We start from the raw sequence: 18311 nt of genomic DNA, 5'->3' as shown, positions 1-18311 counted from the left end.
AGTGCGCTTACAGTTAAATGCATAGCCAGAGAGCTGTGACAGCTAAGGGAATAGGAGTGACAGTGTTAAAAAAAAACATTGGTATCATTGATAACTTGAAATATAAAGGATTTCAATTTGCACTGGGTGTTAAAAATGGTATCGGCACATTCTTTAAAAAAATAAATAAATATATATATATATATATATATATATATATATATATATACAGTAAACATATAGCAGACCTTAACATAAGCAATAACGTTTAATGTCATATAATGTAATAAATGTATTGAATCCGGGAAATTATTACCTTTTTAATTTAATATTTTTGACTTGTATCATATAAGCATATAAATGTGCTATATAAAGTAGAATAAAATGACCTTGCATAATACCAGTATAATGAAAAAACATAAAAGATAGCAACAACGAGAGGTAATATCGAGATTAAAGTAAACCTATAAGTGTCCTCCTGTCCCTGGGGTCCATTGGGTGTCCTACCAGGAATATGTTTGTATGTATGTTATCTTGTATCACACAGAGGGTGGGGGGAAAAAACGCAGAACAAATGTCATCTTTAGGACTCAAGAAGCATGTAAAAGTGAACAGCTGGTGCTCATTTGGCCTACATCCTTCTCCTGTAATGCTTGTAGCTTGAGGCACCAGTAATATTTTAAGCCACTGTCACAGGAACTATCATTGAGCCAACATTTTGAAATGCTTGGATGTTAACAGAAAAATCTCGGTCTTTAACATCTTCATTTCTGAGAGATATTTTTTACCTTTACCAGTCAGGAAGAAATTCCCTGCCTATACACTGAAACACTTTAGCTGCTTTTTTTTTTTTTTGTAATTTGATCTTTTAATAGGATTTATATATATTTTTTGTTATACTCATGCTGACAAGGGCTCTTGCATAAATTTTAATTGCCAGCAAAACACAACACAGATATGTAATAAGGTAGTCATTTCTGTCCAACTGTTGCTTAACCTCGTACATGGGATTCTCACCTGAGGTTGTACTATCACAGAGCTGTATTGGTCACTACAGTGTTTTTATTATATTTTGTTCTCCTTTACTGGATGTACCACAACTGCATTTGTAAACCTTCAAAATGACAATGTTTCCAAACGTATAGGCCTGTGTAGAGTAGGACCACTAGATGAAAAGTCTAAAGGCTAGGGTGAAACATTGCAGATTTTCTGCCGCAGAAAATGAGCCAAAGGCAGAAGTGGATCCAACTACAAGTGGAAAGCATAACACTATATTTCTCCTTCCAGTTGGATCCACTTTAGCCTTTGACTCGTTTTCTGCTATGGAAAACCTGTAGTATATCTGCATTGTGTATTTCTAGCCAAAATTTAGTCTAGCCTGGGATAGTGTGGATAGGAGGTGTGGTGTAGGTTATAAAAGGCTCTGCAGCACAGAGTGGAGTTTTAGTTACTTCAAAGTTCAGGAATAGTTTGCCCATTACACACTGGCACTCCTCATGCCTGGATGTGCGAGATATGGAGGCCCACTGCTGCTGTGCAGCGCAGCAGGATGGCTCATATTGCTTCAACAGACAGATCCCACCACAGCGTGCTTAAAGAGACACTAGCTACAAAAATTAGTTATGTTGCCCCAATCCAGTAAAGAGTACAGCTGAGATAACTGTTGCCAGAGAAACCACTGTAACTATTCATAAGACTGTGCATCTGCGAACATACATATTGTAACCACAAGCATCTGCACCAGTAAAATTGTCAAACTGCTTAGCCCAAACTTTATTTATCAATTGGGCTACCAGCATACATCCTTTTCCTGGTGACAGTAGAAGCAGGTTGGTCCTTTTGCATGTAACACTTGTATGTTTATGTGTTGCTATAGTTACCTACCTCTGATACGAACTTGTAACAGCAGCGTTAGGAGGATGTGTGTCATCACTACATGTTCCCCGTTGTCTGCACGATCCCCTGACCTGTCTGAGTCTATGGACAACTGAAGAATAACGTGACCCCGTTTCATGGTGAGAGCCATCTTCTTGTTCCTTACTTCATTTGGATTTCTTTCTAAAGTGTCTACAATGGGTCTAATTTTGAACATTTACAATATCTTAATTTCCCCACCTGACCTCTGCAACCTCAGACACTCATATATGTAAAAATGGAAATCATATATGGGCAACCCTATATCTCCGGCTACCTGGCGGACGATATGGGCTCACACAGCGAAGGCCTCATCTTGTGTCTCTCATAAAGAGAACCAATAAAAGATACTATTCCACTGGTATCACACGCCTGAGGTTCTTAATCACTTTTACCCACAGTTGTCTTCCAGGTGTTGGAGATGTAATCTAGAACCAGGTTCCTTACCACACATTTTTGGTCTGAATATAATCCGTTGAATACATCCCTATGTTGTCTGTCCTTCAGTCACTGCCTAATTGGCTAATTGGACTAATAGGATGAGAGTGGGAGAGTGGGAAGTACCTTCACTCTCCACAAATATTTTTTTTTTTTTTTTACTAAAATATTCCTTACTTAACCCCTTAAGGACTCAGCCCATTTGGGCCTCAAGGACGCAGAAAATTTTATTTTTAAGTTTTCGTTTTTTCCTCCTCACCTTCAAAAAATCATAACTCTTATATTTTCATCCAGACTAGTATGATGGCTTGTTTTTTGCGTGGCCAGTTGTACTTTGTAATGCCATCACTCACTTTACCATAAAATGTATGGTGCAACCAAAAAAATACTATTTGGGTGGGGAAATAAAAAAGAAAACCACAATTTTGCTAATTTCTATTACTGTTGCGCTTAAAAAAAATCGCAAACTTTTTAACCAAATTAGTACGTTTAAAATCCCCCTATTTTGAAGACCTATAACTTTTTAATTTTTCCGTATATGATCGGCGGTATGAGAGCTAATTTTTTGCACCGTGATTTGTACTTTTTATTGATACCATATTTGCTTATATAAAACTTTTAATCAATTTTTAGACTTTTTTTTTTGTTCACGCCGTTCACCGTACAGTATCATTAACATTTTATTTTTTAACACTTTTTGGGGGTGAAATAGGGAAAATGGGACAATTTACGTTTTTATTAGGGGAGGGGGGTTTTCAAATTTTTTTAACTTTATTTTTTTACTTTTATTTTTACACTTTAATAGTCCCCATAGGGGACTATTTATAGCACTCATTCGATTGCTAATACTGTTCAGTGCTATGTATAGGACATAGCACTGATCAGTGTTATTGGTCATCTTCTGCTCTGGTCTGCGGGAAGGCAGATCAGAGCAGAAGACGCCGGGAAGGCAGCGGAGGCAGGTGAGGGGACCTCTGGCTGCCATGCTGGATGATCGGATCACCGCGGCAGCGCTGTGGGCGATCCGATCATCCATTTTAGTGACCGCGATGCTGCAGATGCTGTGATCTGTATTGATCACGGCATCTGAGGGGTTAATGGTGTGCATCCGCGGGATCGCGGATGTCCGCCATTACCGGCGGGTCCCTGGCTGCGATCAGCAGCCGGGACCTACCACGGATGATCCGGGCATCGCTCCAATGCTCACGGTTATGCTTAGGATGTAAATGTATGTCCTGGTGCATAAAAGTACCAGCTCACCAGGACGTACATTTACGTCCTGCGTCATTAAGGGGTTAAAGGGATATTGCAGGAAAAAAATTTGTCGCATCTCAAACTTGCAGCAGAAAACTCGCTGTACATGGATGGGGGGGAAACCTTCATCTGTTGCAAAACTACAACTCCCAGCATGCACTGACAGACCATACATGCTGAGAGTTGTAGTTATGCAACAGCTGGAGGCACATTGGTTGCGGAACACTGAGAGTTTGTTACTTAACTCAGTGTTTCGCAACCAGTGTGCCTCCAGCTGTTGCAAAACTAGAACTCCCAGCATGTACAGTCTCTCAGTGCATGCTGGGAGTTGTATTTTTGCAACATCTGGAGGCACACTCGTTGCATAACACTAAGCTAGGTAACAAACTTTGGTTTCACAACCAATGTGTCTCCAGCTGTTGCAAAACTGCAACAATCTGCATGCATTGACAGTCAAAGGGCATGCTGAGAGTTGTAGGCCTCCCCTCCTGCTGTATTCTGCCGCCGGGACCTCCACCGCTGCTGCCACAGATTCTGCTGCTCTTGTCACCGCCACCGTTCCTGAGGGGACCCCCGCCAGACCAGGAAAAGGTAGGAGACCCTGCCGGCCCTGATCGCCGCCATGATCGCTGTCCTGATCACCGCACAGCAGGGTCGTGATTGGTCGGTCGTTCCGAAAGATCAATCATGTGATTGTGGGGCGGCACCCGTGCCACCTCACTCCTGCTGGGTAAGGGTGAATGGGGCTGTCTCGAACAGCCCAGTTCACCCTTTTTTTCTGGGTCACCGGGTCACCAGAGACCCTATTTACCCGGAATAGCTGCAAATCGCCGTTCTGAATTGACTCAGGACATCCCCAAGGGTTTGCACGAGGTGCCTGCTGATAGATATCGGACCGGAATTCCCACAGGTGTACCCATAGGCCCTCAGTCCTTAAGGACTTTGAAACGGGGGTGTATGAATACGCCCGGCGTCCTTAAGGGGTTAAGCTATTATTTAAAGTTTAACATTTTTTTTGCATGTTCATACAGTCTTTTTGTTTTTTTCCTGATCCCTTTCAATGCTGTGGATCAGAATTTCTGGTTTCCTATTGCATATTGAGCAGTGGTAAATATTTAGAAAGAGAAAAACCAAACACAGGTGGTGCTGCCCTGTGCCGTTACCAAAGGCAACAAGTTATTTAAGAAGAACAGTTACACAAACTTGATGATGTTGGGCTGAGAGCTCAACATCTTTGTGCGCATAAAGAAACAGATGAAAGCAGGGCAGCCTCCAACCTGGACCTGACCATGGAAGGGTCCTGTAAACAAATCTTGGAGTCACTGGAGTATCTAGAGGAGCAAAAATGGGTTTTCTGTGGGGCCCGCGCTGCACCGGTAACCGGGACAAACCTTGGACACTGTGGTTAAAATAAAAAAGGTTTTATTTAGAAGCTGTCAACACTTTTCAGGAGCATGTGCCCCCATTTTCAAGTCTCCTGAAAAAGAGACTTGAAAAAGGGGGCACATGCTCCTGAAACGTGTTGTCAGCTTCTTAGTAAAACCTTTTTTATTTTAAACATAGTGTACACGGTTTGTCCCGGTTAACGGTGCGGCGCGGGCCCCATACAAAACCCAATTTTGCTCCTCGCGATACTCCAGTGACTCCAAGATTCATATTGAGCAGTGGGTGAGAGGTCCTGCTGTGGACAGTTGCCTTTCAGGATTGTGCAAACAAGGAGAAGGGACTCTCTAGAACAGTGGTTCTCAACCTTTTTGGCGACTGTACCCCCAAGGCCTGAAAGTATGTCCGCGGGTACCCCCCCGCGCGGAACTTGCACTCGAGGGGTACCCGCGGACAAAAGGCTTGTTCTTACCTTTATACTAAAGCATTCCCCCTCCCTCTTAATCCCCTTGTGCTATTATCCCCCTCCATCTTTATCCCTTTGTGCCACTATTCCCCTCTCCATCTTAATCCCCTTGTGCCATTATTCCCCCCTCCATCTTCATCCCCTTGTGCCACTATTCCCCCCTCCATCTTAATCGCCTTGTGCCACTATTCCCCCCTCCATCTTAATCCCCTTGTGCCACTATTCCCCCTTCCATCTTAATCCCCTTGTGCCACTATTCCCCCCTCCATTTTAATCCCCTTTTGCCACTATTCCCCCCTCCATCTTAATCCCATTGTGCCACTATTCCCCCCTCCATCTTAATCCCCTTGTGCTATTACCCCCCTCCATCTTAATCCCCTTTTGCCATTTCCCCTCCCTCCATCTTAATCCCGTTGTGCTACTATTCTCCCCTCTCCATCTTAATCCCCTTGTGCTATTACTCCCCCTCCATCTTAATCCCCTTTTGCCATTTCCCCCCCGATCTTAATCCCCTTTTGCCATTTCCCCCCTCCATCTTAATCCCCTTTTGCCATTATTCCCCCCTCCCTCTGATCCCCATTTGCCATCCCCCCTCCATCTTAATCCCCTTGTGTTATTATTCCTCCTCCATCTAAATCCCCTTTTGCTATCATTCCCCCCTCCCTCTTAATCCTCCTGTGCTATTATTCTCCCTCCATCTTAATCTCCTTGTGCCATTATTATCCAATATGGCAAAAGGGGATCAGAGAGAGGGAGGAATAATGGCACAGGGGGATTAATATGGAGGGGGAATAATGGCACATGGGGATTAAAATGGAGGGGGAATAATGACACAGGGGGATTAAGATGGAGGGGGAATAATGGCACAAGGGGATTAAGATGGAGGGTGAATAATGGCACAGGGGGATTAAGATGGAGGGAGAATAATGGCACAAGGGGATAAATATGGAGGGGGAATAATAACACAAGGGGATAAGGATGGGGGGAATAATAACACAATGGGATAAAGATGGAGGAGGAATAATAACACAAGGGGATTAAGATGGAGGGGAGGAATAATCAACCCCCCCCCCCCCGCCTCCATCTTACTCTCTTGTGCCATTATTCCTCCCTCCCTCTGATCCTCTTGCACCATTCCCCCTTCCTCTGATCCCCTTTTGTCATATCGGATAATAATGTCACAAGGGGATTAAAATGGAGGGGGGAAATGGCAAAAGGGGATTAAGATGGAGGGGGGACATGGCAAAAGGGGATCAAGATGAAGGGGGAATAATGGCAAAAGGGGATTAAAATGGAGGGGGAATAATAACACAAGGGGATTAAGATGGAGGGGGGATAATCAACACCCCCTCCTCCATATTAATCCCCTTTTGCCATTCCCCCCCCCTCCAACTTAATCCCCTTGTGCCATTATTATCCGATATGGCAAAAGGGGATGAGAGGAAGGGGGAATGGCGCAAGGGGATTTAGGTGGAAGGGGAGAGGGATAATGGCGGAGGGGGGGGGGAATGAAGGGAGATGGGGAGTAATAAAGCACAAGGCATTACATTTTAATGCCTTGTTCTTTATCACTCCACATCCCCCCTCCACCATTATCCCTCTCCCCCTCCATCTTAATGCCTTGTGCTTTATTTCCCTCTCATCCCCCCTCCGCCATTATCCCTCTCTCCCTCCATCTTAATGCCTTGTGCTTTATCACTCCCCATCCCCCCATCATCACCCCTCAATCATGAAATGGAGGGGGAGAGGGATAATGGCAGAGGGGGGATGAGGAGTAATAAAGCTAAAGGCGTTAAGATGAAGGGGGAGATGGATAATGGTGGAGGGGGGGGGGTTGAGGGGGGATGGGGAGTAATAAAGCACAAGGCATTACATTTTAATGCCTTGTGCTTTATTCTTTATTACTCACCATCCCTCTCCCCCTCCATCTTAATGCCTTGTGCTCCCTCCAATACATCCCCCCTCTGGCCCACACAGTTATTAACTTTTTTATTCTTTTTACCTGGCCTCCGGCGGGACCCTGTTTGTTGCTTCTTGATGCAGCGCGTCCCGTTCGGCGGGGCCGCACTGATATGTGACGTTCTCCTGCACTGTGCGGCAACTCCGCGCAACCTCAGGGGAGGTGACACGTCTCCCCGGCAACCAGGCAGCTCACTTACAGTAACTGAGGCTGCAGCTTGGGCCGCACTACTGTACGGTGAGCTGCCGCGGCTATGCGCTGTCAAATACTGGCCAATGCATGGCCGTCATTTGACAGGGCTTTCGCGTACCCACGCTCAACCCGTGGCGTACCCCTAGTGGGTACGCATACCACGGGTTGAGAACCCAGGCTCTAGAAACACATAGAGGAGAATTGTTTTTGCATTTTTAAATTATAATTTCAATAAGACACAAAATAATATGAACAGGGTGGAGGACTGCGGCCGGATTTTTTTTAATTTTTTTGTTCTATGTCTTATGTTCTTTTAACTAATACAATGCCAAACATATGTATTTAATTAGGACTAGCTATCGTCAAAGCTTTTCCATTATAATCCACTTCTTTCACACATCAAAATCGAATCAACGGATGACTAACATAACAAACGTTCTACAATGTATCTCTTAATTCACAGCTGTCCCTGAATTTCAATATCCCCATCCACCTGTGTCTCTCCTCCTAAAGTAGGATCAGTATTTTCATCGAATGCCACTAAATTCCAATGAAGCGTTATGTTAAAAAAAAAAAAAAATTAGATTTTTTCCCCGACATTGCTGTATCCTTTTTATGAATATTTCTGATTAATTTTATCTCTAGTGAAAGTGGCAAAGAATAAGCATTTGTAATGAGTCAAGGCTTGGAGAATCAATCAGATTTAGCACCAGAAGCAGGCTGTGAGGCAGCACCAGTTATCTCTGCAGAAACAATGACGTTTTGTGACTAGAATACGATTAGGGGAAAATAAAAGCAGTTTTTTTTTTGCTCCCACTTTCAGAATTCAGACCTAACTGAAGCCTCATACAATACAGAATAACAATTAGCTTAAATATTAATTTCAACTTTCCCTTTTTTGAGAGCAATCAATGCTAATTTGCATCGAATACATAGAATGTGGAATATACTAAGAGAATCTTTATTTTTTTTTCTTTACTGTTAGCAGGTGTACAATGGAAAGAGATGGTCTTGCATATTAGAGGAGATTTGTTAATTATGGGTTCTATTCAAACAATTTCTTGCATCGAGGGAGTAGAAAATCACTAATAATTCAGCATGAAATACACAAAGAACTTTGCAGCTGCAAAGCCAAACTAGCATTTAAGTACTGAAGCCCGCTCCTGCTGCTGCGCTCACTGTTAATTAACCTATTTGCCCATGTTACTTGGGATGCAAATATACAGGAAATAAGTAGTAATAAGATACGCAGATTTGATTGCGATGAGGAGTTTAATGGCGGAACCAAAATATAGCTAAAATAGATATGTAGATGCCGGCAGCACACATAGAGGAGTCTCTAGAACAAAATTAAAATGGTGCACCCCTAGAAGTGATGATATGCTCCTTCAGGCCACTTTTCCTCTAAATTTAGCAAAACAGCTAAAAAGTAAATGTAGTTTTAATGTCATGTGGACTTTAGGTCCCACAGTCTGTGCTAACTCCTAAATAAGGCATAAAAATGCAGCAACTAGCTCACCTCCCAGGTAGATTATCCTCTGTTAGCAGCACAGACAATACTTCGGATTAAGTCCATAATAAAGTCCAGGAAAAATATCAGAGGTATAGCAAAAATTGAGAGTGATATTGTATCTCCATGTTTCATGGCAGTAAAGTCCCATTATATACACATCTGTTAAAAACAGTACGTGTCCTTTAGAGAACCAACAGGTGGTATCAAGATTACGAACAGTTATGCCCATTACAATCACGCTCATCATGCCTTGCTAATATCTTTTACTTAATTTTAAGATGTAAAATTTTACTGCTCTACATCACTATATGCACAATATGAAATATCACACTTATGATGCCAAAACTGTCTATTCACTCCATTTCAAGATGCAAAACAAAACACACACACAGACACACACACACATAGTTAACGAGGACTTGTGGGGGAGTGTTTTTTAAATAATATTTTCATAAACGTGTTTTTTTTTATTATTTACTTTACAGGCTTAGTAGTGGAATTCGGCTTATAGACGGAGTCCATTACTGAGCCGTGGCTTAGTGTTAGCCCCAAAAACTACTAGCGCTAAGTGGTAACAGGCTGGTGTTATTTAGGCTGCTTTGTTGGTGTCTGGCTGACAATGAAGATATGGGGAACCACACTCATTTTTGCATAAATAATTATATATATATATGTATATATATATATATATATATATATATATAATATATATACCCATAGGGTTGCCCCTATTTTTATTCTCATCCAGATACCAACTAAGCAGCAACAGCCTTAAATTGCCAGGGTGAGCAAGGACCATTGTTACTGGCCTCCCCCAGCCTAAATAACGCCAGCCCGTTCCCGCCTAGGCCCCGGAGAGCCATTTTTGACGTCCCAGGCCTGTTGGTACCACCTCTTCCTGGCACCCCTGTGGCGGTAAGTACCAGGGTAATAATTGGGGGGTTAGCTCTAGCTGTTTTGTGGCTAATGCTAAGCCCCGGGTTAGTAATGGACTCTGTCTATATGAAAGCTTCCACTATTAAGCATGTAAAGTAAATATAAAAATGTAAAAAAAAAAAAAACACGTTTAAAAAACCTTTCTTCCAAAAAACACTCCCCCACGAGCCCTTGTTAACCATTTTATTAACATTAAACAAAAAGAAAAAAAAAAGCGCTAGACCACCGAATCCAAAGTAGTCCATAGGATATACGGATCTGAAATGAGAAGGAAAAAAACGTGTAAAATTGGTTAGTACATTTATTGTCACCCTCCCGCACATCTCCTGTCTGCACGACGTGACTACAACTCCCAGCATGCCTTTACAGTAGGAGTTTGGGAGTTGTAGCTGTGCGGCATGGGCAGGAGATGTGCGGGCAGGTGACAAGCTTGTAGTTGTAGTCAAGTGGTGGGGCAGAAAGCTTGTCACCTGCCAGCACATATTCCTCCTGCCCACCGGCGCCACACCACTACAACTCCCAGCATATCCTCACTGTAAGGGCATGCTGCGAGTTATAGTTGTGCAGCATGGGGGGTGATAAGCTTGCCAGGGAAGTGGGCGGCATTGTGCTCCGCTTCCTGGCTTCCCAGCAGGAAAATTAAGTTATGGCACTATAACTTCATATTTTCTGTTGGCAGCTGTGATTGGCGAGGCGGTCTGGACCAATCACAGGTCTGCCCGGGAAATATGAAATTACAATGCTGTAATTTCATATTCCTGTCAGCTGGCTCTGCCCCTAGGCCACCCGCCCATATCTACCACCCGCTCGCAAGCTGTTGTAACTATAACTCCCAGCTTGTCCTCCCTGTAAGGGAATGCTGGGGGTTGTACTTCTGTAATACCTAGCAATTGGGTGATAGATGCAGGCGGATGGCCGATGAGCGGAGCTGCGCAAAAAGTCGCAGTTGTTACTTTTTGTGTGACTATTTTTTTTAAATTGCTGTCAAAGGCAAGTATGTAAGCCAGGTCTGACCTGGCTTACACTTGCAACTACAACTACTACATTGTATGTAACAAACAACAAAGATTAGGTATTGGAGTTTATCTCATGTGTGTTTCATTTTAAACTTAGTACTAATTGCCATATTGTGAACTAAGGTTTTGCACTTTCCTATTACTTTATTTAGTTTGTCTTTCTTTGGGTTTCCTCTAGTTAGTGAGTTTTCTCCCAATAAAGGAGCTAGACATGCTAATAGAATTATTGGATTTTAAGACAAGACACTCCTATTATACTTTAAACAGTTTTTTAGTGAACTCATCAGCAAATAAGTAATGTAAATATCAAAGAAAAACTTTAGATATATGATGCAACCAAACATGCTGCATCAATACAGTAACCAATCACAGCATAGCGTAGGCCATGTAGGTAACTGTTGCCCTGTTAACTTCCTTCTACTTTGCTGCTCAGCAGTGTGTTCAGACAAGTATTTAGTGCTCTCTCATATTGTATAATATATATTTGCATATATATATATATATATATATATATATATATTCTACACATATATATATATATATATATGTGTGTATGTGTATATATATATATATATATATATATATATATATATATATATATATATGTGTGTGTGTGTGTATATATATAAAGGTGATGAGTATTTATCTCAGGGAGAGATTATCACTCCTGGTATGACGGAGCTTCATAAGGCCATTTTGCACTCCGCAGGCATTCTGGGTAGGGGAATATGCAAAGCAGCTCATTACACCACCTTATTCAGGTAGTGTTCCCTGGTATCAGCTTAGCTCCTGTTAAGGAATATGAAAAGCTAATTGGGATTTATGTCAAGCCAGACTTCTTCCCAAAAGGAAAGTTTCTACCCATACATATTTATATATATATATTTTTTTCTACATATATATTCATTTCTTTATTTTATCCTTTATGTGATCATTTTTTCCTATCTATTTGTTAATAAAATGATTGCATTCTTTTATCCATATTCCTCTCCTGTTTATTTTTCCCCTTTCTTTTTTTCCATTATTTAGATTTTTCCCCTCCTTCTTTTCTTTGCCCTTAGGTGCAATTTATATACTTATTTTGCCGATTTTTTTAATTTCCTATATATTTTACCTTTATTTTACCGAACAACTCAACTTCCTCTGTAGTATACAGCAGCTGATAAGTACTGAAAGGAATAGCATTTTTGTATAGAAGTGATTTACAAATCTTTTTAACTTTCTGGCACCAGTTGATTAGAAAGAATGTGTTTTCCACCAGAGTATTCCTTTAAATTAAATATATATATTTTTTTCAATTTCAAAGGCTCCAACTGCCTTTAACCCCTGCAAGGGCATGTGGACTTTGTCAAAGAAAATTTCCCCCACAGGTGGCTACCCCTGGAGTTCCCTGCATTAGCAACAGTTGACACATGGATGGACAGAAGTCACTGATTTCTGGCACTAAGGAAATAATTGTAGTTGGTCAGGCACAGTTCATAGTTTTGGCAAAATTTTCTTTAGGCACAAGTTCAGGGCTGGCTTATTTCTCTCAGTGCGGAATTCTGGTAGAAGATCAGGGTAGGTAGCAGACTGAAGAATATGGTCAGAAAATGATTAAAGGGGCTTAAAGGGGTACTCCGGTGGTCAACGTCTTTTTCCGTTTTTTACTTACCCTATTTGTTTTGTTTCATTTCTATTCTTGTTGTTTAGCCTACTCTATTTCCGTTCTTTGTTGTCTTTTTATCCCCCACTTTGTTTTCCTATTTTTGCTTCTATTTCCTGTTTCTTGCTGTGCTGTAAACTACAAATCCCAGCATGCCACATGCCTTGCTGGTTTGGGGCGGCTCCTTTTTTTGTTTGTTTGTTTGTTCCACCCTTTACCCACCATACTATTTTCCCGGGTCAGCCCCCTTGTAGACAGCACACTAATATAATCAGCCTTGGTTGGGATACACACACAAAGGGGACTACAACTCCCAGCATGTGTCATTCAGGAGTCCTCCCTCCCCCTTCACATATAGAGATAATTCCCAGTATGAGATTCATACCCTGCAGTCCATACATCCCCAGCCCGTGCACCTTCTCATCCTCCCCTTCAGATAACACTTATCTTCTCTGTGAGGTCCTTCTCCTATGCAGACCTGTGTCCTTAGAATACAGAGCAGGGGGGAGGGGAGGTGAGGAGCTGTGTACTCAGCTGGATGAGATGAGGGGGCGTGGCTTATTTTTATCTTGCAGACAGAGAAAAAAAATCTGTGACATCTTGTCCACAACAGACTCAGAACTGTTGACAACAGTAACAGAAAACCCTCTGAACTACAGAACTTCCTGCCCAACAAACAGGTAAGAAAAACACATACTTGCTGCCAAAACATATAACACATGTATATTGCAAAAAAACTAAACTTACAAAGAAGATGCCATATAGTCAAAAAAATTAACCACGGAGTACCCCTTTAACCCCTTAAGGACTCAGGGTTTTTCCGTTTTTGCACTTTCGTTTTTTCCTCCTTACCTTTTAAAAATCATAACCCTTTCAATTTTCCACCTAAAAATCCATATTATGGCTTATTTTTTGCGTCACCAATTCTACTTTGCAGTGACATTAGTCATTTTACCCAAAAATGCACGGCGAAACGGAAAAAAAAATCATTGTGCGACAAAATCGAAAAAAAAAACGCCATTTTGTCATTTTTGGGGGCTTTCGTTTCTACGCAGTGCATATTTCGGTAAAAATTACACCTTACCATTATTCTGTAGGTCCATACAGTTAAAATGATACCCTACTTATATAGGTTTGATTTTGTCGCACTTCTGGAAAAAATCATAACTACATGCAGGAAAATTTATACGTTTAAAAATGTCATCTTCTGACCCCTATAACTTTTTTATTTTTCCACATATGGGGTGGTATGAGGACTCATTTTTTGCGCCGTGATCTGAAGTTTTTATCGGTATGATTTTTGTTTTGATCGGACTTTTTGATCACTTTTTATTCATTTTTTAATGATATAAAAAGTGACCAAAATACGCTTTTTTGGACTTTGGAATTTTTTTGCGCGTACGCCATTGACCATACGGCTTAATTAATGATATATTTTTATAGTTCAGACATTTACGCACGCGGCGATACCACATATGTTTATTTTTTATTTTTTTTACACTGTTTTATTTTTTTTATGGGAAAAGGGGGGTGATTCAAACTTTTATTAGGGAAGGGGTTAAATGACCTTTATTAACAGGTAAGAGCCCTCCCGGTGTCCGATCAGCTGTTCGGGACGCCGCGATTTCACCGCGGCGGTCCCGAACAGCCCGACTGAGCAGCCGGGTCACTTTCACTTTCACTTTAGAAGCGGCGGTCGGTCAGCTTTGACCGCCGCTTCTAAAGGGTTAATACCGCACATCGCCACGATCGGCGATGTGTGGTATTAGCCGCGGGTCCCGGCCGTTGATTAGCGCCGGGACCGACGCAATATGATGCGGGATCGCGGCGCGATCCTGCTTCATATCGCGGGAGCCGGCGCAGGACGTAAATATACGTCCTGCGTCGTTAAGGGGTTAAGGAGTGGGTGCAGTTTGAAGAACAGGTCTATTGGAATGTGTTTAAGAGGGGGTTCCTAAGAGACAAGAGTTAGAGCACATTATAATATTATTGGGATATCCAGGATAAGAAAGCCCACACAAGACACAATGACCCCAAGCAGGAGCATGACAAACAAGCACAGGATGCAGGGTACAGCAGAGATGTTTTTATTTAATTATTATTTTTATTTCTATTTAAGCCTTTTTATCGTTTTTATATAAAAAAAATGTCTCTGGGATGCCCATTCTGGTAACCTATTGAGAGATCGGGGTGGTCAAACAGTTGGTTAAAGACTTCCACCAAAATACCTTAATAACCTGTAGTGGGAAAGCCATATAAAGGGGTTTCCCATATTTATCACCCATGTATTGGATAGATTTATGACTGCTGAGGGTCACTAGCAATCACTAGAACAAGGTTCCTTAATCCAATTCTGCTCAACTACACAACCACAGTAAAGAGCAGTTTAAACTCTATGGGACTGATAGAAACAGCTGAGCACAGCATTGGAACTTCCGGTTATACAGTGGGGCAAAAAAGTATTTAGTCAGCCACCAATTATGGAAGTTCTCCCACTAAAAAGATAAGAGAGGTCTGTAATTTCCCTCATAGGTATACCTTAACTATGAGAGACATAATGAGGCAAACAAATCCATGAAATCACATTGTCTGATTTTTAAAGAATTTATTTGCAAATTATGGTGGAAAATAAGTATTTGGTCAATAACAAAAGTTCATCTCAGTATATACCCTTATATACCCTTTGTTGCCAATGATAGAGGTCAAACATTTTCTTTAAGTCTTCACAAGGGTTTCACACACTGTTGCTGGTATTTTGGCCCATTCCTCCATGCACATCTCTTCTAGAGCAGTGATGTTTTGGGGCTGTTGCTGGGCAATACGAACTTTCAACTCCCTCCAAAGGTTTTCTATGGGGTTGAGATCTGGAGACTAGCTAGGCCACTCCAGGACCTTAAAATGCTTCTTACGAAGCCACTCCTTCATTGCCCAGGCGGTGTGTTTGGGATCATTGTCATACTGGAAAACCCAGCCACGTTTCATCTTCAATGCCCTTTCTGATGGAAGAAGGTTTTCACTCAAAATCTCATGATACATGGCCCCATTCATTTTTTTCCTTTACACCGATCAGTCGTCCTGGTCCCTTAGCAGAAAAAAAGCCCCAAAGCATGATGTTTCCACCCTCATGCTTCACAGTAGGTATGGTGTTCTTTGGATGCAACTCAGTATTCTTTCTCCTCCAAACACGACGAGTTGAGTTTTTACCAAAAAGTTTCATCTGGCCATATGACATTCTCCCAATACTCTTCTGGATCATCCAAATGCTCTCTAGCAAACTTCACATGGGCCCAGATATGTACTGGCTTAAGCAGGGGACACGTCTGGCACTCCATGATTTAAGTACCTGGTGGTGTAGTGTGTTACTGATGGTAGCCTTTGTTACTTTTGTCCCAGCTCTCTCCAGGTCATTCACTAGGTCCCCCCGTGTGGTTCTCGGATTTTTGCTCACCGTTCTTGTGATCAATTTGACACCACGGGGTGAGACCTTGCATGGAGCCCCAGATCGAGGGAGATTATCAGTGGTCTTATGTGTCTTCCCTTTTCTAATAATTGCTCCCACAGTTGATTTCTTCATACCAAGCTGCTTGCATATTGCAGATTCAGTCTTCCCAGCCTGGTGCAGGTCTACAATTGTGTTTCTGGTGTCCTTCGACAGCTCTTTGGTCTTGGCCATAGTGGAGTTTGGAGTGTGACTGTTTGAAGTTGTGGACAGGTGTCTTTTATACTGATAACAAGTTCAAACAGGTGCCATTAATACAAGTAACAAGTGGAGGACAGAGGAGACTCTTAAAGAAGAAGTTACAGGTCTGTGAGAGCCAAAAGTCTTGCTTGTTTGGAGGTGACCAAATACTTATTTTCTACCATAATTTGCAAATAAATTCTTTAAAAATCCAGACAATGTGATTTTATGGATTTCTTTTTCTCATTATGTCTCTCATAGTTTAGGTATACCTATGATGAAAATTACAGGCCTCTCTCATATTGGTGGCTGACTAAATACTTTTTTGCCCCACTGTACATTTATTTCCCTTTAAATGTCCATTATTTAAATTTTCTGAAATAACCCAGTCAATGTGGAAAAGTAAATGTCATTAAAAGAAGTACAAACCCTCAATACCTAACTAAAGAAATATGTTATTCTTAAATTCTTTCCCTTGTACATTTTATCTCTTTATTCCTTTAGCAGTTTATCAATAAATCTGACTTTGCACCTCCATTCTTATTGGCCTATGCTTTATGTATTGACTTGCTAACACATCGCAGTTCTAATCTGTGGCTCGTGATTTTGTTTCTTAAGTGTCCTGTTGCTTAGAAATCTTGATTTAATTCTTACTGGAATATAATATCCATTTCCCGCATGCTTTATCAGAATACTTTTGGTTTACTGTTTGTGTAATAATATTAAGGCATTAAAAGGATTGCTTTCTTACTCCGGCTCATAAAGATATAAGAAGGAGCTAATGACTGTTCTCTGGATGGATGCATCATGGGTAGTAGTAGTAGTGATAAGTGACTTTCCAGAAATCAGAGCTTTTTGGTAAAATTACAGAAATGTACTGTGATTTGCAAGAGTACATAAAATGCATTATGCCATGGTAATAAAAACAAATATGACAAGGTTATTTAAGGGCATAAGAAGTGTGAATTCCCCTGAATACATTTAGAATTGATGACTTTGGGGGGAAAAATAGACAGAATTTACCAGTGTGTTTATCTGTAATTGTCACGATGCCGGCTGGCAGGTGGTGGATCCTCTGTGCCAGAGAGGGATTGGCGTGGACCGTGCTAGAGGATCGGTTCTAAGTCACTACTGGTTTTCACCAGAGCCCGCCGCAAAGCGGGATGGTCTTGCTGCGGCGGTAGTGACCAGGTCGTATCCCCTAGCAACGGCTCAACCTCTCTGGCTGCTGAAGATAGGCGCGGTACAAGGGAGTAGACAGAAGCAAGGTCGGACGTAGCAGAAGGTCGGGGCAGGCAGCAAGGATCGTAGTCAGGGGCAACGGCAGAAGGTCTGGAATCACAGGCAAGGAACACACAAGGAACGCTTTCACTGGCACTAGGGCAACAAGATCCGGCGAGGGAGTGAAGGGGAAGTGAGGTGATATAGGGAAGTGCACAGGTGTAAACACTAATTGGAACCACTGCACCAATCAGCGGTGCAGTGGCCCTTTAAATCGCAAAGACCCGGCGCGCGCGCGCCCTAGGGAGCGGGGCCGCGCGCGCCGGGACAGAACTGACGGGGAGCGAGTCAGGTACGGGAGCCGGGGTGCGCATCGCGAGCGGGCGCTACCCGCATCGCGGATCGCATCCCGGCCGGAGGTGGTAACGCAGCGCCCCGGGTCCGTGGAACCGACCGGGGCGCTGCAGTGAGGGAAGTGTAGCGAGCGCTCCGGGGAGGAGCGGGGACCCGGAGCGCTCGGCGTAACAGTACCCCCCCCCTTGGGTCTCCCCCTCTTCTTGGGGCCTGAGAACCTGAGGATCAGACTTTTGTCCAGGATATTGTCCTCAGGTTCCCAGGACCTCTCTTCTGGACCACAACCCTCCCAATCCACTAAAAAAAAAGTTTTTCCTCTGACCTTCTTAGAGGCCAAGATCTCTTTGACAGAGAAGATGTC

At 42.4% G+C, this 18311-nt stretch overlaps 1 long non-coding RNA gene across 1 annotated transcript in view; it reads left to right on the top strand.

Moving 5' to 3' along the window:
* Positions 1-1842: 1842 nt before the first annotated feature.
* LOC130276560 (uncharacterized) overlaps positions 1843-18311 on the top strand; it is a 29345-nt gene continuing 12876 nt past the window's right edge. Inside the window, exon 1 of the long non-coding RNA XR_008845166.1 lies at positions 1843-1994. This is a non-coding gene — a long non-coding RNA (uncharacterized LOC130276560). The remainder of the gene's footprint in view (positions 1995-18311) is intronic.

The sequence above is a fragment of the Hyla sarda genome, chromosome 6 (assembly GCF_029499605.1).
Source record: "Hyla sarda isolate aHylSar1 chromosome 6, aHylSar1.hap1, whole genome shotgun sequence".
Lineage (NCBI taxonomy): Eukaryota > Metazoa > Chordata > Amphibia > Anura > Hylidae > Hyla > Hyla sarda.
This window is presented reverse-complemented; position numbering and strand designations above follow the sequence as displayed.